Here is a 27913-nt window from a genome sequence, read left to right on the forward strand (position 1 = left end):
TACAGGTCCAAGGTTTAATAGTATTGTTGATTTTCTGTCTATCCTTCCAGTCAGGGGTTTATTTCTTTTGTTTGTATCTGCATTTGAGCCCGATGCTATCACGTTAGCTCCGTAGCTAAAGTGTTTCGCCGATGTATTGTCGTGGAGATAAAAGTCACTGTGAATGTCCATTTCGCGTTCTCGACTCTCATTTTCAAGAGGATATAGTATCCGAGGTGGTTTAAAATACAAATCTGTGATCCACAATAGAAAAAGGAGAAAGTGTAGAATCCAATGAACCCTTGTACCTAAGTTACGGTCAGAGCGAAAAAAGATACGTCCTGCACTGCACTATAGTCCTTCACTCTCACTTTCCTCATCCACGAATCTTTCATCCTCGCTCAAATTAATGGGGTAATCGTCGCTTTCTCGGTCCGAATCTCTCTCGCTGCTGATGTAAACAATAGGGAAATGTGAGCAGCACTCCAGCTTGTGACGTCACGCTACTTCCGGTAGGGGCAAGGCTTTTTTTTATCAGCGACCAAAAGTTGCAAACTTTATCGTCGTTGTTCTCTACTAAATCCTTTCAGCAAAAATATGGCAATATCACGAAATGATCAAGTATGACACATAGAATGGATCTGCTATCCCCGTTTAAATAAAAAAAAATCATTTCAGTAGGCCTTTAAGCTAATGTTGCACATTTCTTATGACAAAAAAAGATCAGTTTTACCACTGAGTTTTGTGTCACTGCTAATTATATGACCATTGCCACAAATACATTTCAGTCATTTGTAGAACAGTTATGTTATGCCGTTTTGTGTACAGAATATTCCAACAAAGTTTCCAAATTGTGCTATATAGTTGTTACTCTGCCCTAACAACTTGTAAAGAGAAGGTTTTAAGTATAAGTCAGTACAAAAATTTGAAATACTTAACGAGAGTGATTTATAAGGAACATTGTGTCCATTAAAACCTTAGTCACTTGTATTGTCCTTCGGTGGAAAATATGGGCAAAATCACACTATTTTTGTCCACATGGTTTATAAACCCAGAGCACTAAAACAAGAATAAGGGGTAAGAACTAAAATGAGCAACTATTATTTAAATTTACGTCTAAAAGATAATGAGAAAAAGAGGGGCAACCACCAAGACAAGAAAAAAAACAAAGAGGGAAAGTGCCCACAGAAGCAAAAAAGTAGCAGCTAAAATTGATTAGCAATTTAAAGCTTGGCACAGGCACAAAGTGGAATCAAACACTCCAATCAGTCAGACATTCTCAGCCAAAATCAATACGTATTACTGTCACAAGGCTGCACCAGAACACACACACAGAACATTTACTGTAATAGTTCCTCCAACACTTTGCATGTCATTATTAAAAGAGAAAAAATCCATTATTATAACAAATGACACAAAATGCTAATTTGTGTAAACACACTGTTATGAACACACATCCATATCAAGTGATAACACTATGCGAGCGGTACGGTCGAAGCAGCAGGTTTGTGTCAGTGTATCAGCTGTTCCGAGCCTGCTGCTCCCACGCCTCCTTATTTCGCAATCAGGCTCTACCGGCAGGATTTAAATGGCTCTGTGGCATCACAGCCGGGCTTGCCCTGCCGATCATCAAAGTGTGAAAATGCTCCTTCTGCTGTACTTAACTTGACTCTTACTAGACCTGGGACCAATGTGACAGCACATTTTGTCCAAATAGTCTCACAGTTTGACTGAAAAGAAAATATGAATATTTGTACAAATGGAACACACGTACACATGACTTAAACACTGTGTGGCTAATCAACTAGAAGAGGCGAGCCCGGGGGCAATTTGCGGCCAGCAGCAAAAAAAAATAACGGCCTGCGCCCTCGGAACATTCGCACAGTATTATTACAAAAAAACAAACAAAAAAACATTTAAAAAATGGTCATTGCTCAAAAAATAACAATGAAGCAAAATTAATATAGTTATTAAAGGTGCCATATGTAATAATTTAATGTCAAGTCATTAAATGGCCCTCATATGCCAAAAGGCATTAATAAATCATTAATAAATTATCTTCTTTTCGAATACCTTTATAACTGATAACAGTAGTTCAGCGGGGATATGCTCATTACAAAATTAAATTTACAGCCCCGAAATCTTGTTATTGTTTTCATTTGGATGCTCGGCCCTCCACCGTTTGACCAATTAAAAAGTCTGTGAGGGTGTCACATCCAGGTTGCCAGTAACGCACTGCCCTCTTCATCGAGGTACTGCCACTGGTAAAGTTACTAAACATGTCAGACCTTAGTAAATCTAAAAGGCGTCGTTACGATTCACTACTTATTCATGACAAAGCCAGGAACAAAACGAGGATTTGAAAGATGGAGACGATTGAAGGCGGAGAAGATTTTTTCATCTGACCCCAAACTTGCTCATTTCCTCCTTGATAGGTAAGTCGGGCATTTACGTTTTCTTATTACTTGCAAAGATGGAAATGGACATTTCGTATGTAAACTATATTGTCCAATACAGTCTATGATCTTGTCTAACAAAGCTAGTATGTTCGTGCAACGAATGCTTGGCATGCTAGCCCGGTCAATGACACATCGACATAAAGGCTAACGGGGGAAATATATGCCCGTTAGCCTGTATGTCGATGTGTCATCCAACTGACAAGGCAAAATATATTTTCGACAAATAAAGCATACGTGGATATGGGTAGTGTAAATGCCTATTTCGTTCTCAATATGCTGATAGGCTGAGGAAATGCGTTCCAACATTAGCACGGCTAATTGCGGTTTCTGGTACTGTATGTGCATCAGGCACATATGGGGTGGTATTTGCTTGGCACAATATAATGCATTACATGTAATGATTTTCTACTTTGTGCACTGACATGGTAGTAGGCTATATGATTTATGCGTAACGTGGTTTTTGCGTAATGTGGGTTGGCTCATAGAATTGCACTCTGCATTGAAAGATGGTGATGTGCGTACATGGAAGAGAATGCAGTGTCAGGTTGGATGCAACATTGAGTTATGCTGAACGAAATGTGGCGGTAATTTTACTGTTGGCCTTGGCTTGCCATCAAAGTCGGCCTATGCGATATATAATATATTATTATAGATATTTATTTTGATGGTGGTCCGTGTGGTCAAACTAGACATTTTAGCAGGGTAATGCCAACAGTCAGTCCCGACTCCCGACGAAAATATTGCTGCGTAACTTTACAAATCCATTTGGCTAATCGACATCAGTAAAATGTGGCATAATTTCTTAGTAAACCATCTTGCAAGAAGCATAAACAGGAGAAACCTACAGCGTAGGACTCGTCGATTGCCATTTGAAGTTCCTTGGAGTAGGATTCAGATTTGGCTGCGTATCTGGCAACTTCAGTCATTTCTGGCTACAGTACTACATATGGCACCTTTAATTATTGACCTATTGAAGGTTTCAATTACTTCACATCAAATATTCCACTTTGAAATATTTTTTGCGGAAAAATTTGCATATTTTGTGTATTCCGCTAGATGAATTTTTTTTCAACTTGCATTGCTCAAAAAATAATAATGAATGTTGTTATGAATTATTGAGCCATTTAAGGGTCCAATTATTTCACTTTGTATTTTTTAGGGGGGGAATGATAAATGGATTAAAGGGTTATACTTGTACAGCGCTTTTCTACTTTTAAGGTACTCAAAGCGCTTTGACACTATGTCCACATTCACCTATTCACACACTGATGGCAGGAGCTGCCATGCAAGGCCCTAACCACCCTAATCAGGAGCAAGGGTGAAGTGTCTTGCTCAAGGACACAGCAGACGTGACTAAGACAGCGGAAGCTGGGGATCGAAGCAGGAACCCTAAAGTTGCTGTTTTTCCCATAAAAACAGGGTTTTCTCTGACAAAAAAGGCAGAACATTTAAAAAATAATAATAATAATAATATTGACAGATTTGAAGTTGATCTAGAGTAGTGGTTCTTAACCTGAGTTCGATCGAACCCTAGGGGTTCGGTGAGTCGGGCTCAGGGGTTCGGCGGAGGTCAAAACACACCCGACTTATCGTGTAATTAAAAACTTCTCCCTATCGGCGTATTACGGATACGGCAACAGCTGACTGATTTGCAGGTGTGTAATTTGTTGTAAGTTTACACACTGTGTTGGTTTTGTTCTTTGAACAAGGTGATGTTCATGCACGGTTCATTTTGTGCACCAGTAAAAAAACATGGTAACACTTTAGTATGGGGAACACATTCACCATTAATTAGTTGCTTATTAACATGCAAATTAGTAACATATTGGCTCTTAACTAGTCATTATTAAGTACTTATTAATGCCTTATTCGACATGGCCTTATTATAACCCTGACCCTCTAACTCTGGCCCTAACCCTAACCAAATAACTCTAAATTAAGTCTTTGTTACTTAGAATATGTTCCCCATACTAAAGTGTTACCAAAAACATATAATTTTGTCTTGAATTTGAAAAAAAAACCTACATTTTATTTTTCACTAAAGAAGGGTTCGGTGAATGCGCATATGAAACTGGTGGGGTTCGGTACCTCCAACAAGGTTAAGAACCACTGATCTAGAGCTTTAACTGTTGAATAATTTAAAAACATTAAAAAATTACTTCTTTGGTTGATGAAAAATATTAAAATGGGCCTCCCATGCTTAAAAATTTTCAGCGTGCGGCCCTGAATGGAAAAAAGTTTGGACACCCCTAAACTAGAATGACCTGACATGATATTCCATTTCATATTATTCAATAATTCCGATGCTTATACCTATCCAGGTGACAAGGGGGGTCTCTGGTCAGATATTGGGGGGGGGGGGGGAGGCTCCACCAGCAGAGAGGGCAGAGCGTCAGAGATCCCACTTTCTCCTTTGCTTGTCACTCAAACATGCCCCTGGAGGAGAAAAGAGAGAAAAAGACGCAAATGAAACAGATGCAGTGTGCTAATTGTCTACCAGTTGCTGTCCCAGTCTTCTTACAAGGAGGGCAGAACAGTGAACTATTGTGAAAGATCACATTTGCTATCAAACTGGATCTTTTATTTTGTAGTATTAAGTCAAGTCTTAAATCTTGTCCGGCCATCCATCCTTTTTCTACCGCTTGTCCATTTTGGTGTTTAAGCTGCATTCGGGCGGAAGGCGGGGTACACCTTAGACAAGTCGTGTAATTCATGGATTGATCAAAGCACTTATACAATTAAGTGCACATAAATACGGTAATTTTAGACAGTGCTTTTATTTAGCTCTTTTTTCTTCATGCCAACTCTGATCGTGTATTTGTTTAGATTTTTTGTAGTGTGTTGTCAGCTACAGACGTGGAAGCTGTAAGTTTGATGATTTTCTTTTCTTACAGCGAATAGGCTAACCCAGGGGTGTGAAACTCATTTGAGTTCGGGGGCCGCATGGGGGAAAATGTATTCCCACGCCGAGAAGATGCGCCACGTTCAGTTAATTAAGGGGAAACCCTAAACACTAAATAGATATTAACATTTGTCCACTAAACTGTGCTAACTTATGAACATTGTTTGTATATTAAGGCTGAAACGATGCGTCGACGTAGTCGACGTCATCGGTTACGTAAATACGTCGACGCCGTTTTTGTGCGTCGACGCGTCGCATATTTACGTCACACTACCGTCATGGCGAAGCGCAAAGCAGACGATGCGAGCGGTGCGAGCGAGGGGGGAAAAGCATGCCAAAAGTGGTCAAAAGTGTGGGAGTATTTCAATAAACGGCCTAATAATGTTGTTGTATGCACACTGTGTCGAGCGGAAATGGCCTATCATAGCAGCACAACGGCTATGAACGAACATTTGAAAAGAAAACCATCAACCATCAACTAGTCAGTCGTCCGCGCGAGCATACGTTGTCATCATTACACAAAAACATGAATGTGTCATTTGTATCTGCTAGGGGTGTAACGGTACGGGGCTTTCGGTTCGGTACGGGGGTGTACCGAACGAGTTTCAAAGCTAAAGCTAACTTTAGCTGCTAAAGTCTTAACAAGCTGCTTCGCTCCTCTGCCTCTGTCTCAGCACGCAGCATTGTCCCACCCACACAACCATCTGATTGGTACACACAAAGCATTGTCCCACCCACACAACCATCTGATTGGTACACACAAAGCATTGTCCCACCCACACAACCATCTGATTGGTACACACGAAGCATTATCAGCCAATCAGCAGTGTGTATTCAGAGCGCATGTAGTCAGCGCTTCAGCGTGGAGCAGATAGGTGTTTAGCAGGTGAGCATCAGGCAGCAGACTCTCCCCAAATGATAATAAACACCTCCCAGTCAACTACTAGTAACATCACTATGAGCCCGTTGACCTTCTAGAAATATAAACAGCAGCTCAGCTCACTCGCAGTCCTGGCTTGAGGTGAAGGCTAATTACCTCTCAGTTCCAGCCACATCGACCCCTTTTGTGCGCCTATTTTCAGCTGCTGGGAATATTGTACACAAGAAAAGAAGCAGAGCATGTACACATGCTAACCTTTCTTCATTACAACTGTTAGTCACTCACTGGAATGAGTAGAATTGGTTATTGTGTACTGTGTTGGACTGGATGTTTATTTTGCACATTTTAAAAGCAATACTTAATGTTTACAGTGCTCCAGAATATTTAGATTGGCACTTTTTTGTATTGGATGTTTATCTTTATTTTTGCACATTTTAGCAAATAAGCAATACTTTCACTTTTGTTGAAATGTTTACACTGTTGTTACAGAATATTTCGTTTTGCACTTTTTTGTATTGGATGTTTATCTTTATTTTTGCACATTTTAAAGCAAAATAAGCAATACTTTTACTTTTGAAATGCTTATACTATTGCCGAATATTAAGATTTGCACTGGATGTTGACTTTTATATTTGCACATTAAAAAGCAAATAAGCTACTTTTAATTTTGTTAAATGTTAAAAGTTTTAAATGTTTACATTGTTACAGAATATTTAGGCATGTTGTTGTCAATGTTGACTGAGTGGCCATTCTTCTTTTTTTTTGTAAATAAAAGCCATGGCTTTTGAAAAAAGGGGCCTACATTTATTTTTTCATCTTCATTTTGAATAAAAAAATAATCGGTAAAAGGAAAAATAATCTATAGATTAATCGAAAAAATAATCTATAGATTAACCGATTAATCGAAAAAAATAATCTATAGATTAATCGATAGAAAAATAATCGTTAGCTGCAGCCTTATTGTATATTTCTAAAAAAAAAAGTATTAAACAAAAATCACTACATTTGTACATTTTCTGATCAAATGGTTGAAAATGGTTGGATGGCTGGATAATAGTGCTGCCGGCTCAGCTGCCTACTTAGTGCGCAAGCAAACTTACCTGTTTGCGTGCACTGTGCCTCACCATGGGTATACTGGACTAATACAAAGTAAAAACCCACAAGTCAGTGGTGAGTATATCCTGTCTGATTTAGTGTGCAAACAAGCAATTCGGGAGGGGGAGAGCGACGGGGGGCAGGGGGTGTGTCGGTGGGGTGTACATGAGCTATCAGGTGCAACCATCTTTTTCCACATAGGAAGCCAGCAGCTTATTGAACAAACAGTCCCACTCACAAGCTACTTAGCATTAGGGATGCAACGGTATTCTGCAAAATTCAGGGCTGTTTGGTCCACACTGCACGAGACAATACGCGGTTCTTGTGTGCGTGTTTGTGTGTGTGCACAAGCGTGCCTGTCCAGGGAATCAAAAAGCCTTCCCAACGACAAAATGTCCAATCACTGATGTGCTTCTACCCCTTCAAATTGTTGTAGGTGGAGCCCAGAATAATAATAAAAAAAGATTTATGCCCAGCACTAGCATAGATGTAGAAAGACAGCATTTTGATTTTGATTTCACCGCTGCAGCTGCAATTTTGCCCACAATGTAGACTCGCAGGCACAGAATGTCTACCGGTATATGACTTAACTATCCAGAAGACGAGATAAAAACATACCTATTAATTAATCTGAATTAAATTAATCTGAAGAAAAAAAATGTATATGTAAATATTTTTGAGTCATACTTTTTTATGTGTTTGCGCTGATTCAACTCTTCAGATATAGTTTAGTTTATTATTTATTTTGTCAGTGATCAACAAAATAAACAAACAGCTTTACATAAACAAACAGTTGTACATTCATAAATTGACAATGTTACAAACCGAAAGGGTTTAGGCTGAAATTGAGCACTTATTTCGCCTAACCCTATAAACAATCTCAAATACAAGATGAGCTTCCGAGAAATATGAAATTTCCTTTACACAACATAAACACTGTTCAAATATATACACAGTAAGCATTATAGCATATAGTGCTCTACAGACATTTTTTGATCAAATCATTTGGGCTTTGTGGAGAAAACCCTTTTGGTTCTGAAATGATCATTAAACTTCTTGTTTGTGTATTTCACACTACTTAAATAGTTTCATTTAAAAAACTCGGTAATCTGGATCACCCCTTGCCGTTTGCCAAATCACTAGTAAAAGCACTGGAGGAACAAAGGCCATTTACCATTTGAAAGTGTTGTTTACTAGTAACTGCAACTTGAAAAAACAGTATTCAGTACACCAGAGATACTGCTAACAAACAGTAAAGACAGAACTTTGAGAAGAAAACATTTTTGTTCTCTTTACACTTTTTTACAACGGTACAAAAAAGAACCAAAAAATATGGCCCAAGAACTGAGGTACGGACCATACCGTGGGTTACCTGTAGAAATGTGTTGGTAAAGAGGTACTGTAAGGCCCTGCTGAATGAATGAAGGAATTAATTATACATACAAGCTCAAAAATCAGCTACAAACTAGATTTTCTGACAAAACAGAAGGTGATCATACTTTTACGACAGAGTAACTTTTCCTAGAAAAGAAAAGGCGGATGTACCTTAGATACAAACAAAAGGTAAAACCAAAACATTTTTTGATTTTACAACAGTACATAAATGGGACATATTTTATAACATTATTATCAAAGTAAAATATTTTATTCTTTTATTATTATTTCTTAAAGAGAAACCCGTATTAAAATTGATTAGAGCATAAGAATTTACGGTTTAAAAAAAACAACTCCAAAGTCATCAATCTCTCATCTAGTGTGACACATTTGTGACACGGTTTTATGTGATATTTGGCTTCTACTATGTTGGACAAGTGTGCATATGGATAAAGTGGATCAAGTGCACAACAGTGTTTTTGGAGATGCACACAACTCATTAGGCATAAAGCTACAGACACACAAAACAGCATATTCTTGGTAAAACTTAACAAAAGCACTTTTGACACAAACTGACTAAAGTTCCGTCTGAAGCCTAGCTTTTGATCAACACACTTCCAATACACTATCTTAGGAGAAAACAATACAGTATTTGAAATAGTATAAAATAGGCCATTTAACCAATGATGTCAGATGAAGACTGGACTTAATGTGGCTGATTAAATAACATATTTTTTGACCCCCAAGAATTATCACAGGCAGTTTTAGGTACTAAGTTTCTAGTGCACCAGGCTGAAAGCACCCATCTGGAAAACGGTGCCTTGAATGAAACCCAAAATGGAAAACCCAAATTGTTTTGTTTGCACCTCAGCGAGGCAATAAAACAAATACTGGAGACCACGGCAAAAATGCGCTACTCTACGACCTGAAACAACATATGCAGATCACTTACGTATATGTGACGTAATCAGACAGTCAGTGTCACAATCCATATTTTCAATCCACCAACACCTTATCAGTGGAAATGCATCATCATTTAGAAAATACCAAGTGGACCTTAAAAAGTGTACATTAGTCAATGTTTTACTCCTTGCATTAATCTGCTTTCTGTCCTTTAAGCACACTTAAGGTCAAATGTAACCATGCTGCACGGCTTGATGCGGGATGAAACGCGATGACGAAGCAGGAGGGTGGAGAGATTGACAAGTTAGAGCTGCTCATTTCACGAGATTAATCTGCTATTTTTGAAAAATCCACAGAGAATGAAGATGAGAGGGAATGTGACTCAGTGGGCATGAGTGAATGTGTGTGTGTTAGTCCTTGGCCTACTTTAAATCCAAGTGATCATTCTGGCCTATCAGGGCTTGATTTTGCCTGACTGTGTGTGTTATATTACAAGAAGCATGATATCATAAATCTCTTCCTGCCAGCCCACACACTCACTGCATTAGTGATGGTTATGCTGCAGTGCAGGTGTGTTTTAGAATGCCACCAAGGGAGTCTTGCCTGTCCCCCTTTCAGCTGAGTCACGATCCCCCAATAACTCCTACCCTTTACTTCATCTCCATCGGATATCTTTTGTCACTGTTACTCTTTTTCTTACACACCTCCACAAAGCTTGAGTGGCAGGATTGTGAACCAGTTGTAAATTGGACAAGCAAGAGCCTCTATAAATAATTAGCACGCACACACACAGACACACATACACACACACAAACACACACACATACACATACACACGCTGCAGCGCAAATAGCAAAGCAGCTCTATCACTGTCTGCGGATCAAACGGTCTGCTCGCCGTCTGTCCGATGCTGCAGTGCCGTGTGTTAAGCAGGGAAAGAAAATCAATAACAAAGGGGAAAACAATAAGAGTGACACATCGAGGATGAGCACACAAACTCTATACACATGATACGGCAATAATGAAAAAACATATTGACATACCACAGGGTTTCCACCAACCTAAGCAGCCCATCTGGCTTAGGCTGGCTGCCAAGCAGGCCTAAGCATCTGGGAGTGAGATGAAAACAAAATGTATTTCTCTGATGTTTGTCCAAACTAACCTCCGAAATGCCCACAGAACAGGTTGTGTGTAGAATGTTAGTAAGTGCAAATCAGAGATCAACCGATATGTTTTATTCAGCGCCGATACCAACACCCATTATTGGTAGTCAAGGAGGTTGATAACTGATATTTGGAGGCGATATTAATTTACAGCAAAAGTTAGCTAAACATGAATAGTATACATCAGTAAACAGCTGGACAAGGCTTTAAGTTTTTTTGTTTTTTTTAAACGTCGGACCAGTAGCAATTAGTGAAAGGTTTGAGTCTACTAAAACTTGATAGCCCATGCAAAGTTGATCTGCTAAACCTGTGCAAAGTGGATTGCCTCTGCTAAATTAGCAGAATAAGATGCGCAATCCATTTTGCGTCTCTTGTCTTTATTATGTGCAAAATATACTGTATGCTGATTAGAAAAACGCCCACAATAATGGGAGGAAAAAATGCAAATATTATTATAAAGCACGCGCAATAGGATTTATCAACACTCATCACCGTTTTGCTAGCAATATTTAGCGTTTTTCAGCACGTCTGAAAAGTATGTGCGAACTGACAAGTTACACGCACAGCTGCAGGATTGGTGCTCGCCATGCAAAGACAGAAAAGGAACATAATCCTCCATCCTATGTGTGTGTGTGTCAACATATTTGCCTGGTTTGACAGCAAAAAAACATATTAGACATGTTATCTATACAGCAACATCCTTTTGTAAATGTGTAGACGCATACTTGGTGAGTTGAAGGGCTGACTAAAACAAATTAATTGATTTAACGGCATTTGTTTATTCATTTAGAATATATATCAACAACAAATTCCTATATGATAAAGAAATATCTAAGTATGGATTTTTTTGTCTCTTCCTCACAGTAAGTGCAGCTTCTCTCTCATGAGCATCCCCACCTGCAGCTTACAAAAAAAGTGGGTTTCATTGTGATGCACCAGACTGCTCCTAAAATGCCCATAAAAAATGGTACATGTCTGCTGGTTGTTTGAAAACACAGCCAAACGCCATGGGTAGCAGCATGATAACATGGATATACAGTAAATTATCCAGTATCTCCATGATGAAACCTGTACAGTACACGCAAAAACCTCTTTTAAAAAAGGTGTTCTGCAGCAGTTATAGCATGTGCAATGTTAGTAGATAGCACGCAACACGCCTACTAATAGTACACACAATTGTTTTCAATTGTTTAGCATGTTGTATTTAAATCTTAATACAATCAGGCCCATAATGTTTTATGCGGTGCTAATGTTGTGATTAATTTAGCACAAAAAACATCAAACACCTTTATTATGTGTGTTTTATGCTGCGGGTCATGGGAACATCAACATTTGCAATTTAAAATATGGGAAATCTCCTAGAAAAATTGGTCAAAATATGGGATTTCCCTACATCACAATATCACCATCTACTAAATGTTATAGCAGTCAATAGATTTAATACATTCTAAGGGTTCCTCAACATTGTAAGGTTTCCTTGTGAGGAACACTGAAATATTACAAACATTTAAATAAAACCATATCTGGGCTCCTTTTACATAGCTTATAGTTAAGACATTTTTTAAGTTGGCTGACATAATTTTTTCCTCAATATTATCCACTTCACTGAATATTTTTTCTGCGATGAGGTGGCGACTTGCCCAGGGTGTACCCCGACTACTGCATTCGGGCTCCAGCAGCCCCCCCCCCCCAGCCCCCCCGCGACCCTGAAAGGGACAAGCGTAAGAAAATGGATGGATGGATGGATGGATGGATGAATATTTTTTTAAATATGAAATACTGATATCATATGTGTGTGTATATTATATCTGCTGATGTAATTGCTGTTCAGTAGTTGTAAAAAAAAAAAAAGGGAGATACCGATATACCTCAAAATTGGTCCATCAGGAATCGAAAAAGACTGATATTAACAAAAAACATACTGAATCATGCAGTTAAATAGCCAACATTATGGCCATTTCCCATGCCAACACAGGTTTTCTGTGGTTACTCGGTTGTTTCCAGTTGATTCCCCTGTGTAAGTAAGTAGCTAACACAAGATCTGATTTTGGTCCCAAGATACTATATGGTTGCTGCCCGATGCTCTTCAGGGACTAGTTAAAAGCAAATGACACATAAAGTACCTTGAACTGAAACTCATGTTTAACTAAGTGACAAGAAAGGAACCTAGAAAGAGGGTGCAACTGTGTGACCAAGATGCTAGGTCCTCTTACACCCACCCCAGCTCAATGTGGCTACAGAAGACAAACTATTCTCCCAAACAGACCTCCTTCCATTTAGTCTGGGTCCACATCATTTCTGTCCTACACCCAAAAGGCCAACAACTGAGAGATACTAACAAACTGGACGGGTGATAAAACAACTCAACTCTCCACTTGCAAAAAATGGTGACAGGGTATAATTATATCTGTACAATACTGTGTAAGGTAGAATTAGCCTGATATAAATTGATGGCACAGGCAATGGTCAATAAAGTTTGAAGGGAAAAAAGGAGGGAGTGTGAGTCAAGAAATACCATCCAGCCTTGACAATGACTCTGTAACTGTGTGACCAACCAGCCATGGCCAAGCATTAAAACCAACAGTTCCACTCTATCTTTAGAGACAGAAAGAAGGGTGAGGAGCTGGAAAATATGAGCGTAAAGGTCACTAAAGCTATAGTTCCATCCAACCATACAATTCAATTCATTTCATGTCGGCAAAGGCTGATCAGTATAGGGGTGCCAGAAAAAACTGTTCCAAATTTGAATCCTGATTCTTATGTATTACAATTCTGAAATGATTCAGAAAGTTTTAAATATCAAGAAAGACATCTCCTCGCTTGCGTTATAATTTATATAGCAAAATCAGGAAGTATGTTCAATTGAAAATCAATTCTGAATTAAACTGTCGCCCCAAAAAATGAATCATGGGTTGTTGTAAGATCCACATTCTGACTGATCGGGGTTGTGTTTTGACCACAGGGTGAGCTAGCTGGTTCTACTACATACATACAAGAATGACAAATCAATAGCAGCATAGTGGGTGTGCAACTTGCCAATTAATTACACACAAAAAAGAAACACAACACAATACAGGACTGTATATTAACAATAGGGCTGGGCAATAAAACAATATCGATATATACAGTCATCCCTGGTTATCGCTGTTAATTAGTTACGGACATGACCTCGATAAATTAAATTACGTGAAGTAGGAATCAATAAATACTTTTTTTTTTAGACCTATATATATATATATATATATATATATATATATATATATATATATATATATATATATATATATATATATATATATATATATATATATAATTAGATGCATTGCAGTTAGAACATGGACGGTTATAGAATCAATTAGTATACGTCAATAATTGATCATCGATTTATTTATTGTAAAAAAAAGTAATGCAGACAGTCCTACAATTTTGCTGACTGCAGCAAGCCACCTCACCGAGAGATCAGACCAGCTCCTTTATTATCGGGCACCGATGGTCCAGTTTCGCACACATTTTCATTAATTTAACAAATGTGGGAATTAATTTAACGGTTTCTTATTCCAAATGAGTTGGGTTTTTTTAATTTGCAAAGTATAAATGCTTATTTAGTGAAACAAAAAGAAATGTAAAACTGTATCAATTTACAAACATAAATTAAAAAGGCATCAATAATCGATTTTTAATCGAATCATAGCTCCTGAATCGTAATCGTGAGGTGCCCAAAGATTCTCACCTCTAATACAGTATATACATACATATACACATATATATGTACATACATATGTAAAAAAATATATATATATACATATATACATATATATATATATATATATATATATATATATATATATATATATATATATATATATATATATATATATATATAAAAATATGTGCATATATAAATATATATATGTACATATATATAAATACATAAATATGTATATACAATGTACATACTGTATATATATATATATATATATATATATATATATATATATATATATATATATATATATATATATATATAAATATATATATATAAATATGTACATATATATGTATACACACATATACACACACACACACACCCGTATGTATACATACATATGTATATATAATATATATAGAATGCAGCTGAGATAGGCTCCAGCGACCCCCATGACCCCAAAAGGGACAAGCGGTAGAAAATGGATGGATGGATATATACACACACATACACTACCGTTCAAAAGTTTGGGGTCACCCAAACAATTTTGTGGAATAGCCTTCATTTCTAAGAACAAGAATAGACAGTCGAGTTTCAGATGAAAGTTCTCTTTTTCTGGCCATTTTGAGCGTTCAATTGACCCCACAAATGTGATGCTCCAGAAACTCAATCTGCTCAAAGGAAGGTCAGTTTTGTAGCTTCTGTAACGAGCTAAACTGTTTTCAGATGTGTGAACATGATTGCACAAGGGTTTTCTAATCATCAATTAGCCTTCTGAGCCAATGAGCAAACACATTGTACCATTAGAACACTGGAGTGATAGTTGCTGGAAATGGGCCTCCATACACCTATGTAGATATTGCACCAAAAACCAGACATTTCAGCTAGAATAGTCATTTACCACATTAGCAATGTATAGAGTGTATTTCTTTAAAGTTAAGACTAGTTTAAAGTTATCTTCATTGAAAAGTACAGTGCTTTTCCTTCAAAAATAAGGACATTTCAATGTGACCCCAAACTTTTGAACGGTAGTGTATATTTATAAACCGATGTGACTGGATACCCGGTTTGAGAGGTAGCCGGTTCAGCTACATTGGTTACAGTCCCCTTAATTGATAAGATTTACTTGTGAATAGAAATCAGTTGAAGGTTTTTGTCTTTCAAACGATACTAGAGCCAGGGTTGTCCATGAAAAAAGTCATGCGCTTGTTAAGTTACTTACGTAACTGGACACAAGAATAGACGTAGATACATGGACCGGTGTAGCGCGAGACTAGCAATTAGAAGACAGTTCATCTCAAATAATTACCCACAAGATACGTAACATCAGCAACGCAGACCTTCCCCGTGCTGTGTCGTTTGTCAATATTGTAACCTTCCAAGGAATGGAGGCTCAGACAGATTCCCTGTTTGTCTTTATTTATTTCACAAAATGCAATGTTCTTGTGCAACGGGCTCAATCTCTGTGTCTTGCTCTCATTTCCGACACCATGCTGAAAATTTTAATTTCCCCTCAGGGATTAATAAAGTATTTCTGATTCTGATTCTGATTCAAACGACCTTACAACTCTCCAACTCACGTCACTCCCAAACCTTGTCCCGGAAGTCCCGCCACCCAGTCTAGCCATTTGCTACAATCAATAGGCGTCTGTGACGACACTGACTTGACTTGACTTGACTCGTGGAAAAGAAATATATTTGACATATGACATGCGTTTGCCTTTTCACTTTGTAAAACATCTTTGGGGATATACTTTATTTTAAAAAGTTTAAAACACTGGAAACATGTCACATTTATTGAATGTGCTTGTTTTATATGTGAAGATGAATGTGCCTATGGGTGTTCTCATTCATCAGGTTATTGTTATTCTCATGGCATTCGAATGATTAGATCTTTAGCTTCTCATCCGAGTAGTTTTCATCAGTTCATGCTCGTTGACTTAGCTTGGTCAGCTCCAGTCCTAGCTATTTATTCTCCAACATGAGGAGGAGCATATGAACACGAAGGAATGCTTTTGTTCTTATGTGCTATACAAAAGAATGTGTTCATCAACAAATGTTAGCCATAGAATTGATCGTTCGTACACCATATGTAATCATATTGAGTCGTTCGTAGACTATATCGAATCATATTGCATCGTTTATACACTGACTCAAATCTTATTGAATCGGTCATACACTGAATCGAATCTTATTGAACTGTTCATACGCCGTATTGATTCTTATCGAAACTTTTATACACTAAATCGAATTGCTTCGAATCATTCCATTTTATAAATAAATCGCTTTTGAATGCATCGTAACCCATTTATCGGGATGCAAATCGAATCGTCACAAAGAAATTTACATTCCTAATATATACATATAGAAATAAACGGTAGAAAATGGATGGATGGATATATACATATACATACATACATACACACAATGTATATACAATATATAGTTATACAGTTCTGAAATTAGTGTACTTGATTAGAGATTAAATATATGTGTAATGTAATTAAATAAGCATCTAAATCACTACACTAACTTCAGTTGTTTTTTATTGTTATTTGTTACAACTGTGTGCTGTCGCAGAGTGACCTGTGATCACGTTTAAACAGCTGTTTTTACATCTAATCTGCGATTGCAATGCTTTAAGTCTGCAAAATAGTTTCACACCCAATTGAAGAGGGAAATTTGCCAAACATGTAAGAATACAGTACACACTGTGGTAAAGCCATATTTTTTAGGGTAATCACCAATATATGGGTAATATAGTGACACATTACATGTACAATGATGTGTACATTATATATAAAATCAGAGCACATTTACATGGAAGATAATTTTGTATCGATTGCCCGTGCGTGTCATAAGATGCACATACACCCGCCTACAAACAAAATAAGGAAGAAAGAAAGTTGAAGCTTGACAGTGTATGATACTGAAAAAGCATTTTCCCGTGGTCAGACCCTGGCATCGCCCCATTATGTGGGCGGAAATGCATTAAGTCCACACTTATTTAGAGTAAACAATCTTTTGTCTGATGTCCCAAACCACCTTAATTGCACAACAGCTAATAATTAATTACAATAATAATAATAACATACATAAAAATAACCGTTGTACAATAATATTGGCAGTGTCTGTAAATATTATACTGTAAGATAATGTGCATGATGCCTGTTGTGAATATGCACTAACTATTTATCTGAAATGGTTGCCTCATGTTCTTTAGTACATCCAACAAAACTTAATATTTCAATAGAAAAATAACCATCTGATGTCTTCACATCTCACTTATTTAAGACAAAAATATCGATAATCTGAAAAAAATCTGATATGAGTTTTGTTCCCATGTCGCCTAGCTCTAACAATATCTACTGTAGAGATAAAGTGATGCAAACAGCTTTCAATCTTTTGTAATGCATGGTATTTCAACATTTATTTAACCAGTATAGCTACATTCACCTTATTTAATTACCAAGATGTTGACGCAATGTAGTGTAACATGAAGGTAACAGTTCTCTGGTGATTATTCAACACTCCAAGTGTGTCGAGCTCCACCATCCACTGTATCAATGCATCTGGCAAACCAAAAAACTAAAGAAACAGCCTTGTAAAAAAAAAAGGAAAAAGAGGCTTTGCTACACATCTTAAAATGAGGCTCTTAAGTTAGCTACAGACATAGGAGCTGTAGGTTTGATTATGTTGTGTTTCTGTTCAAATGCGAGCTCTGTATCTGAAAACTACGATCACATGGAACCTTTAAGAGTGTGACCAACACCATGATGTGTTTACACTTGGTTTGCATCTAAGGTTTCCTAAGGCGTTACATAACACTGCCTGTAACATATGTTGAAACAGAGGGTGCCATACTGTCTTCGCAACAACAAACTGCCTACGCCTTTGCCTCCTTCCGGGCCTCCGTTCAAAACTGCCCTATGTCTCCGGTGGCGTGAGAAAGGAAGACCGTGCTCTTCTGGCAGCACCTTATGAACGTACTAAATTTGTGCAAAAACAGAAGATAATGTATTGAATGTAAGTGTAACTATAGCTCGTCTGTTCTGACAATGTAAAAGGGGAAACTCGAGTGAAAACAGGAATGCCAGGAATAGAGCAAGGATAAAATAGGTAAGCAGGTCCACCCTTCTTTGACGCGCCGCTCTGTCGCACTTATTCTGGATGAATTGTTTCACACCGTGACCTGTTGGGATTCCATGAAGGGGCCATGCATCTGGAAGTAGAGGAGCTGTCACTTTCTGGACCTACTGTATGTACTCACAGGGGGGAAGCCGGGGTAGGAAAAGGAACAAACAGTGACCGAGAGAGCGACAAGAACAGACGCAGGGAAAGAGTTACGCGGAGAGAGATAACTGCTTCCTGTTTACCAAGTGTAAAAAGCACAGAACAAGGAGCAACAAGCCACGAAACCACATCAACTCTCTACATTGCACAGAACAGATTTGGCCCTATTCTGATGTACATTTAATCACGAAATAATACTGCATTTGTACTGTACTTTACACACATGTATTTTCTTAGGAGTAGTAATTGGCTTCATAATCAGTTAAACAGTTTATTCCTAAAAAATAATGATTTTATGGAATTGATGGTTGATTCAGAACATGAGGCACTCATTTTGGCAACAGTTGTGTTCTCACATAGGTCATTCTGCTTACCCAAATGTACACTACCGTTCAAAAGTTTGGGGTCACTCAAACAATTTTGTGGAATATCCTTCATTTCTAAGAACAAGAATAGACTGTCGCGTTTCAGATGAAAGTTCTCTTTTTCTGGCCATTTTGAGCGTTTAATTGACCCCACAAATGTGATGCTCCAGAAACTCAATCTGCTCAAAGGAAGGTCAGTTTTGTAGCTTCTGTAACGAGCTAAACTGTTTTCAGATGTGTGAACATGATTGCACAAGGGTTTTCTAATCATCAATTAGCCTTCTAAGCCAATGAGCAAACACATTGTACCATTAGAACACTGGAGTGATAGTTGCTGGAAATGGGCTTCTATACACCTATGTAGATATTGCACCTCTTAGTGACATCATGCACTAAAGTGCACTAATAGCTTGTTTTAAAATGTCTCTGACAATCTTGCACTTTCTGTTTTGGAAATTACATGAATGTTTGTGCCACTGCTTATTAACTGTTTAATAAATACAGTTTTGGTCAATTGACTTAGTTGTGATTTCCTTCTCTGCATGAAAGTTTAAAATTAGCATATATTAATGCAGTATGAACAAGAATGTTTTAATGTAGACACATAGAATCATCATACTGGTGTGATTATATGTATCAAGTGTTAATTCAAGACTAAGGCAAAATATCGAGATACTGTATATATTGTATATCGCGATATGGCCTAAAAATATCGAGATATTAAAAAAATGCCATATCGCCCAGACCTAATGGGAAGTATTGGTTTTCATCCAGGATATCTCTGGACATTGCCGCATTTGTCTTAGTCTAGTCAGGGAAGTGACCAAGAACCCAATGGTCACTCTGTCAGAGCTACAGCATTCATCTGTGGCGAGAGGAGAACCTGCCAGAAGGACAACCACCTCTGCAGCAATCCACCAATCAGGCCTGTATGGTATAGTGGTCAGACGGAAGCCATTTCTTAGTAAAAAAATGTTGCCAAAATGCACCTGAAAGACTCTTATACCATGAGAAACAAAATGTTCTGGTCTGACGAGACAAAGAGACTCATTGGTGTTAATGCCAGGCATTATGTTTGGAGGAAACCAGGCACCGGTCATCACCAGGCCAATACCATCCCCACAATGAAGTAGTCAGGATGAATGCAACAATGTACAGATAAATCCTGAATGAAAACCAACCAACCTATGTACATGTGATTTTATTTTTAATACATTTGCTTAATTGTTTTTAAAAAACTTTTCACATTGTCATTATGGGGTATGGTCTGTAGAATTCTCAGGACAAAAATGAAATGTATTCCATTTTGGAATAAGGCTGTAACATACCAAATGTGGAAAAAGTGAAGCTCTGTAAAATACTTTCCGGTTGCAAAGTACAATAAAATGTTACCTACTACAATATACTCTAAGCCAATGAGTTTATATTTCTTAACCAGGCATTCATACAAATGTCAATATAATCAAATTACAATGGCAAGTAGGGGGTTCTTATTGCAACGGTGACCCCCAAATCACAGACTTTAGTGGTCTATATCAGTGGTTCTCAAATGGGGGTACGCGTACCCCTGGGGGTACTTGAAGGTATGCCAAGGGGTACGTGAGATTTTTTTTAAATGTCTGTCAAAAAGAACTGTGAAAAGAAATGCAACAATGCAATATTCAGTGTTGACAGCTAGATTTTTTATGGACATGTCCCATGAATATTGATGTTAAAGATTTCTTTTTTTGTGAAGAAATGTTTAGAATTAAGTTCATGAATCCAGATGGATCTCTATTACAATCCCCAAAGAGGGCACTTTAAGTTGATGACTACTTCTATGTGTAGAAATCGTTATTTATAAATGAATCACTTGTTTATTTTTCAACAAGTTTTTAGTTATTTGTATATCTTTTTTTCCAAATAGTTCAAGAAAGACCACAACAAATGAGCAATATTTTGCACTGTTATACAATTTAATAAATCAGAAACTGATGACATAGTGCTGTATTTTACTTCTTTATCTCTTTTTCTCAACCAAAAATGCTTTGCTCTGATTAGGGGGTACTTGAATTAAAAAAATGTTCACAGGGGGTACATCACTGAAAAAAGGTTGAGAACCACTGGTCTATATTATTGATGGACCAGCACGGACAGTTGGCTAGTGCCAACGCTGATGTTAATTTTTCACTTTTAATTTATTCACACTTCCATATCTCCTCTGCCACTCCTGTTGTGTTAATACAGTGGTTCTCAAACGTTTTTTGTCATCCCCCACTTTGGAAAAGGGAGAGTTTTCAAGCCCCACCTGCCCCCATCGCCCCAACAGAACGCTAATGCCAAGCTTAATATTTTCAAATTTATCGAACATCAAGTAACATCAAGTTTTATACATTCAAACTCAATAACATAAAATAAAATCAAGTTCAATAATAAATAAAATAACTGTGCAGCTGTGGTATAACTTGCATCAAGTTCAATATCAAATAAAATAACTTGCATCAATTCAATAATAAATAAAACAAAAGTGTTATAACTTGCATCAAGTTCAATAATAAATCAAAAAAAGTGTTATAACTTGCATCAAGTTCAATAATAAATCAAAAAAAGTGTTATAACTTGCATCAAGTTCAATAATAAATCAAATAAAAGTGTTATAACTTGCATCAAGTTCAATAATAAATCAAATAACTTGCATCAAGTTCAATAATAAATAAAACAAAATTGTTATAACTTGCATCAAGTTCAATAATAAATAAAACAAAAGTGTTATAACTTGCATCAAGTTCAATAATAAATCAAAAAAAGTGTTATAACTTGCATCAAGTTCAATAATAAATCAAATAAAAGTGTTATAACTTGCATCAAGTTCAATAATAAATAAAACAAGTGTTATAACTTGCACCAAGTTCAATAATAAATCAAAAAAAGTGTTATAACTTGCATCAAGTTCAATAATAAATCAAATAATAGTGTTATAACTGCATCAAGTTCAATAATAAATCAAATAACTTGCATCAAGTTCAATAATAAATGAAAATAAAAGTGCCACTTTGCAATCTTTGCCAAAAAAAGGAGGACAGGGCAAGTGAACATGAGTTTTACAGTACTCCAGCATTAGTGGCTGCAATGAGCCTGTTTTGCACTGCACAGCTTTTCAAATCGGGGTTGCAGGCTTGACACTGCCACTGTTAAAACCTCATTGAATTCGGGGCTGAGCTGCCTTGACGCGAGTGTTTCCCGGTGAATGACACATTGTGTCCAATGCGCATTTGGCGCAACCCTCTTTATTAGAGCCTGCAGCCCGTTTCTTGACTTTGCCATGCGCGCCATCAGAGCAAAATCCCATACAGTTTTCCCATTTAAGGTCGTGTTCTTTGAGGAAACTGTCCATTATCTTGAACAGCTCATCAGCAGTGGCTCTATTTTTTATGTATTTGCAAAACAGCAAATCCTCGCACAGTGACTCGCCATTCACAAAGCTTCCGCTTAGCCCCGCCCCCATTAGTTACTGTTGCTATTGTCTGTCAAACTTTCGCTCCTACCTAGAAATGTAAAGCCTACAGGAAAAATAAGTAATTTACATTTATCTATATAGCGGATTTCACAGACAGAATCACAAAGTGATTTACAGTGTGTATAGAAAATGAAAGCATAGTAAAAAAAAAAATCAAAGAATATAATAATTAAAAAAAATAAAAAAATCTAAGTGAAATTTCCTCCCGTTCCTCGCGCCCCACCTGTCATGTCTCTATTCCCCACCAGTGGGGCGCGCCCCACACTTTGAGAAACGCTGTGTTAATAGGATCAAGAGTTTGCAATGCCCCGAGCTGTGAGAGCTCAAGCGCTTCAGGCAACGTTTCCAATCCAGGGCAGACGTCCTCACGATTCAAAGCAGCATTTTCATGCAATTCAGTGCAATTTTACACATATACATTCACTGTACAAACACACACATACATATACTGTACATATACTTTCACTGTACAAACACACATATACACATACTGTACATATACATTCACTGTACAAACACACATTACATACTGTATACACATACTGTACATATACATTCGCTGTACAAACACACACATACACATTCTATACATATACATTCACTGTACAAACACACATATACACATACTGTACATATACATTCACTGTACAAGCACACATATACACATACTGTACATATACAAGTACATATGCACACATACACTCATGCACATAATCACGTTTCATCAAACATATATTAACGTTGTTGCCCTAGGGTAAACTGGGTATAACACATGGCACACTGACAAAGCTTAACCTATTGTTACTATAACAATCTACAAGGTTAATGTAGGTTGCTTCTCTTTCTTCCCCTCCATTTTTCTGCATTCTTTCGTATCTCAAGTTATCATTACGTATATGTATTGTTGCATTTGAACAATTGTATTGTTGATAATAAAGGTAAAGTATTGGTATTGTTCATTATCAATAGCACTATTTCTATTGGTATTCATATTGCTCCATTTTTAGTGTAATAATGCTCATTGTCATTTCTGTATTTGTATTTTTATTTTCGCTAACTGCTTATTTGCTATTACTTTTACCATAATATTTGTACATGTCGTATTTGCTGATGTTGCTCTGTTGTTGTTGTTGTTGTTGTGTTTGCTGTTGTTGTTTTTGTCTCTGTCTAAGCCCCCTCTTGTCCCCACAATTCCCCCCTGTCTTCCTTTTTCTCTCTTTCTATCCCCTCCTGCTCCGGCCCGGCTGCACCAAATGATAATATAAATACATTTAATAAAGTCAAAATACAAATAAGGCAACAAGAGAAGTATCCTACACTTCTCTTTTGTAAAGTAAATCTGAACAGCCGATATGGGCATCTACATCTGCTATATGATTTGCCCGAGAAGCTGGACAGGACATTATTAAAAAGAAAAAGAAAAAAAAGAAAAAAAATTGTTCACTTTTAATTTATTCACACTTCCATATCTCCTCTGCCGCTCCTATTGTGTTAATAGGATCAAGAGTTTGCAATGCCCCGAGCTGTGAGAGCTCAAGCGCTTCAGGCAACGTTTCCAATCCAGGGCAGACAACCTCACGATTCAAAGCAGCATTTTCATGCAATTCAGTGCAATAGAAGATATTTTTAGCTGCGTAAGCTGCAGTGACATTAATGAACCTAAACGTTTCTATTTTCCCAAGGTTTTCCAGGTCGTCGCTAACAATAAATGCATTGAGGGGGAGTATAATAGAAGATACATATCTTCAACAGAAATGTGGCTGGTTGTACAGGAAATAATTACCTCCTATCATCATAATTTTTAGCTTGACTTTGTGACTACACCGGGACGATAAGATCACCCACTGCTCAAGAGTAAAACTGCTGCTATGAGCATGCCACATCACCTGTCACATTGAATTCCTACAGTAACTTGATGATGAACTTGCTTGACATGCCATTAAAAAGTGCAAAGCAAACAAATGTATCTGCTTGTCTGCAGACAGCTTGAGAAGGAAGAAGCAGAAGGGATGAACAGCTCAAGATAACATGCAGGCAGGAAATAGTCAGAGACTAGTGTGACGCAGAACAGCGTCATTTGCTGCTGCTCCCGGAGCTGGCAGAAAAGTTAACTAGACTACTTTATTTTTCTTGCTCTGTGTCCTACTAATTATGATGCTCTTTTGCACTTGATGCACTGTTAATCTAGTTTAGTGTTTCCCATTTACTTGTGGCCTGTCACAAGTAAATTTGGGGTGCCACATTTCTATAAGATATTGCAATATAGTAAGGTTTTCGTCTCCCAGGTGATGTATATCCTGGCAATCATGTTCTATCACTACATTATTTGTTTTAAAAGTAGAGTTTGACGTTTGAGTAACAGGCTTCCGTAGTTAGTCAGCACACCCGCACAGGTACGCACACACGCACACACACAGACAGTGGTGATCTGTAGACTGGCTAGGTAGTACAGAGTTAGCGAGCCATATTCGATTATACAGTTTGGGGACTATATGTTTGTAAGTAGAAATACATTTGATATTTTAAGTCATTTCTAGTCATAGTCTCATTTGTTAAACATTTGTAGAAGTTGGAAAATATCCCAATGATAATTTTCGTTAGCCTGTCAATGGGCTTGTAAATTGCATGTTAGCATTTAGCTTGCGACATAAGAGCCAACATTTATGCTGTACGTTTGTATTGCTTTTTTCAGTTTATACTAGGGTTGTTCAGTATATCGGTACCTTTAAAGTACTGCGATACTTATTGATTAAAATCGGTACTATACTGCCTTTGAAAGTACCGGTACCGTCCTTTCATTTGAATGCCCATGTGCGGCGGTGACTTTGATCTTTAGTGTGTCAAAATGCACACACAAAGTGCATACAAGCAATAACATCTTGGAGAGGAAGAATGGCAAAAAACGACAATAATACAGGTTAATAAAGAGTGTGCGTGAAGCGCATTATGGAGGTATTTGGGCTTCAAAACCAACGATAAAGGTGACGCTTTAAACAGGGAAGCGCCACATTTCCAGTGTTGCTTTAAAACATGCCTCGCCAAATATGGCTATTAGTATTACCGCCTTTGCTTCAAACGTAGGTGAACATTTAAATAATAAGCATTCAGACCTGCACAAGGAATAGCGACAGGTAATAATGTAGTTGTTACACCTGTCCTGCTGTTCTGCTCTGGTGCAGACGGTAGTAGAGGAGCGCAGGGCAGACATTCCCTTCAGGGTTGATGTTTTTGTCGGGTTAATACCCTTCACTTTACCCGCCAATGGGTCTGCTAAGCTCCGTTTTCAGGTCAGACTGACGAGGCCACCTATTTGTGAAAATCTGGTTGCTTTTTTGTTAGTTTTGCAGGACACAACCGGATCCGTTCTTTACTGTACTGTGCAGTGCATGCGCTACCTGTCTCTCTCTTTACTCGCCCACTCACTCACTGATGTCACTCAGACAACACATTGCCATTCTCTTAAACACACATACACTACATTTATAAGATAACAGCTCCTCTGTTGTGCACATGTAGATACATAGACGTGCACACAGCTGCTTTGATTGATGCCAAATATTAGCAGAGTTAGGACCGCCCATCTAACATCAACTAGTGCAAGTAAAGTGACTGAATTTTGTAACAAATTGCTACAATTTGTGTTTTATCTTTAACAAATGTGTGTTTGACCTGCTACATGGCTTATCTGGGTACATTTATCCATAGTTTTGTTTTTAGTACTTACTATTAATTGTAAAGTCAATATAGACATTTTTGTAGTTCCCTTTATTTTGAAAAGTATCGAAAAGTATCGATATACATTTTGGTACCAGTACCAAATTATTGGTATCAGGACAACCCTAGTTTATACCAAACTATATCAGTGTTTCCCACACATTCATTTATTTGTGGCGGCCCGCCACGAAAGAATTACGTCCGCCACAAATAAAAAATATATATATATATTTTTTTGTCCTGTCCAGCTTCTCAGGCAAATCATATAGTTGATGTAGATGCCCATATAGGCTGTTCAGATATACTTTACAAAAGATAAGTGTAGGATACTCCTCTTGTTGCCTTATTTGTATTTGACCACTACTGTTTTCTGTTTATTTGTTACTGACTGTGGCAGGACACCTCTGCCTCTGTTTCACTTTATGGTTGTAGTAGTAGGCTAAAGTTAAATTATTTAGTATGCACTAATTAAAGGGGCAGAGCTTTAAATGACATTTTAGCTTTTATATTTTATGAGATATATTTTTTGTAAGAACCACAATTAATAAATATATTTCAGTGAATAACTTATTGTTCAAATCTGTATATAAATATGTACATAAAGTGTTGTAATTATATTGTAAAATGGATGGATGGATGGACGTTTAAAACAAAACTGTTATTATGAATTAGTAAGTATACATTTTTTGAGCCTTTTTAGAGAAAATCATATCATTGTAGTAAATTATGCAAATTACTTGATGATGTCATGGTGACCACGCCCATAGCCTCGCCCCTACCGCCACAGGTATCTTGGCAGTTTATGGGAAACACTGTATATTGTTAAATTAAACATGACTCCTACATGTATGTGCACTCCATGTGTATATCAATGTACTTTCCTTTGTGGAATTTGTTTTACTGTAACTTAATTGTGAAGACTAGGGATGCATACCAAGTACCGATATTTTTTAGTACCAGTTCCTTATTGAATTGGTCCAGGAGGACCATGAAGATTCTGGACTAATGATACGGCTATTGGTATTTTTTTTTTCCATCTGATCGTCGTAATTAGGACACACTATCACATTTACTTTAGGTACTGCTACATCGCATAAATAAAAGCACAGGTAGGATAGATAATCAAAAATAAGGAAGCAACACCACACACAAGTTTGAAACAACAATGTTTCCTCCTTGAAAGTCCCTCAAAGTCCAAACGGCAATCAGAGTTAGTGTCAGTTTAAAGTGAATGCTACTTACTAAAGACCGCCACTACAGTGTTTCATCAACCATCTTCTTAGTGATCAAGCAATCCACAGGTCAATAATAATCCACTCAAAAAGGTTAAAAATCGAAGTTTTAAAATGATCCATAACGTTGCTCTGAATCAAGATACCATCCACCGACAGGTCTCTTGTCGCCATCTGACGTCAATGCAACACACCATGCACCGAACATGCTAATTGATTGTATTGATTTATATTATATACTTATTGTCTCATGGAAAGAGTCTGTGCTACCCACATGAATGCCACACACAAATATGATTTCCAGCTGAGTGAAACTGTAATTAATAGAAACAAGGCGATGGATCTGTGTGGT

General features: G+C 37.3%; 2 protein-coding genes across 2 annotated transcripts in view; both read right to left on the minus strand.

The window, feature by feature from the left end:
• sec61b (SEC61 translocon subunit beta) overlaps nt 1–27913 on the minus strand; it is a 288067-nt gene that overhangs the window by 222116 nt on the left and 38038 nt on the right. The window lies entirely within an intron of this gene.
• The window catches only part of galnt1 (UDP-N-acetyl-alpha-D-galactosamine:polypeptide N-acetylgalactosaminyltransferase 1), a 161787-nt gene that overhangs the window by 71168 nt on the left and 62706 nt on the right, over nt 1–27913 (minus strand). Inside the window, exon 2 of the mRNA XM_062064025.1 lies at nt 4752–4874. The gene's annotated coding sequence lies outside the window, so the exon portion shown is untranslated. The remainder of the gene's footprint in view (nt 1–4751; nt 4875–27913) is intronic.

The sequence above is a fragment of the Entelurus aequoreus genome, linkage group LG11 (assembly GCF_033978785.1).
Source record: "Entelurus aequoreus isolate RoL-2023_Sb linkage group LG11, RoL_Eaeq_v1.1, whole genome shotgun sequence".
In the NCBI taxonomy this organism is placed as follows: Eukaryota; Metazoa; Chordata; class Actinopteri; order Syngnathiformes; family Syngnathidae; genus Entelurus; species Entelurus aequoreus.